The sequence below is a fragment of the Nyctereutes procyonoides genome, unplaced genomic scaffold (assembly GCF_905146905.1).
Source record: "Nyctereutes procyonoides isolate TBG_1078 unplaced genomic scaffold, NYPRO_anot_genome, whole genome shotgun sequence".
Lineage (NCBI taxonomy): Eukaryota > Metazoa > Chordata > Mammalia > Carnivora > Canidae > Nyctereutes > Nyctereutes procyonoides.
Window position 1 is genome coordinate 11499514 of NW_026575147.1, and position 1956 is coordinate 11501469.

The window sequence follows — 1956 nt, forward strand, 5'->3', positions numbered from 1 at the left end:
GGCAGGGCGGGCGAGGGGTGCTCCGTGGGGAAGGGGGAGAGTGATTTAACTTGACCCTGTGATTGGAGTAACTAATGTCCTGTCTTATTCGACAAGCCTCTGAGTCTCTGAGTATTTCTCTTTTGTTCTACTGATTTTGGTTTGGAGCAGTTTCCTATCATTATTATTAGTAGCAGTAGTATTATTAGCTTTTTGAGTTAAGGAAATTGCAGTCTTTTTCTGCCTTCATCAGGAATGTTCTGCTGTGTGTGTGTTTAGCCAAAATAAGCTGACCAAGAAAATCTGGGTGTTTGAGAATGTCCTTCTCATCCTACTGTACACTTACCAAGGGCAATGAGCACCTGGGGAACTGTTTATCGAGTACGTTCAGCTGGAAGAGAAGAGGCACGAGTGGAAGAAGCAGGTGTTTGCCAACCAGAGTTCACCAGCCCAGCTCTGACTCCTTGCCTGGAACCCCATTCAAGAAAACACAGACTTAAAGTACTGATTGATGGTAACTCCTTTGATGGTTACCGAAGCTTGGAAATGGCAGAGGTGGGCTGTGACAGTGATTGTCATTCAGGTCACTCAGTCACTGCTGGCCTCTTAAGCCTCTGCTTCCAGCCATAATCAAACTCATTATTCATTATTTACCAGGCAAAAGAGCTCTGGGGTGGGTTTGTCACTTTGTCTCTCATGGCATCTAGTCCCCTGTCTCCTTTCCACTGCTCCCTACTCTATTTTTAAGGAAGGATGTTGTTACCAAAGGGGAAGGAGAAGTATGCATCAGCTTTAGTCTGGAACAGTCAACCCTGAACTCTGTTCATTGTGTCTCAAGAGTATTTTGACAAATTTTTGCCAGCCCCATGAAGACTTGGTCCTCCCAGTATCTCCCCTTAGTAAATTATTCCCTACAATTTTTCCCAAGTAAATGTATTTTATTTCAGGACACCAGCAAGAAATTCAGATCACAATTTGGATGCTTCTCCCCACCTAACAGAATTATGCAAAAGAACTTAAAAAAAAAAAAAAGGCCTGGGAGAGTGAGTTCTGCTTGACCCATGTGACCACATGACCCACTGGGACAGTTTCAGCAATTATAAAATTTTGCTATTCCCACATGCCCAGTTTTACGAGTTTTCTAGGTTGGGCTCTTTGGGTATTTCTTTTGTCTTTCCTGACTATAAACCATGGTTTTGTTGTTGTTGTTGTTGTTGTTGCTACTCATAAGGAATTAAACTGGGCACCAGAAACTGCCTTTTGTGTGATAAAGATGTAGGTGGCAGAGTCAGGTCTAAAGGAGAACGTGTGTAGTCCAGGCCGTCCTCCTCAGACTGGGACGTGCAGAGGCCTGAGGGGGACAGCGGCTTCTGTATGACTGCTGCTGTGTGGTGTGACAGGCCTATCAGAAAAAGACCACGGAATGAAGTAAAGTCTATGTAAATTCAGTATGTGGATATGGGACAGAGGTTGGAAGGAAAGGACCAGTGCCTAGAAAGCTTAGGAACGTCTCCCTTTTCTTAGGTGCTCCCTTGTTGACTTTTTGAACAGCTGCAGGCTATTGTCAGATTTAAAATATGAACCCACATCCCTTCTTCATTTGAGTCTATAGGATGGCATTGTTTGCAGAATGGCCTTCCTTGTTAGGTCGGTCACAAGTCCTAGGAGAGAGTAGCTTAAAGAGTTTAAGGAGCCGGATGTGCCCATTAATTCCCAAAGCCTCTACCTCAGGCTGGGGTCGTTGCCTCTAATAGGGAGAGAGCCTCAGAAGTGTAGGAACAGAGAGGTCTGTCTGTCCCTGGCTCCATTTCCTTCTTCAGTCTCCATTAGGTTGTCCAAGCTCAGAGTCCTGAAGGCTGTGGGAAATATATCGAGACACAGAAGGAGCCATTTTCTAGAGCGTGGGCGTCTTCATGGTCAACAACAACACAGTGGCTTCTAGTGAGGCTCCCAGCCCAGTAGAGCCCTATAGGGATC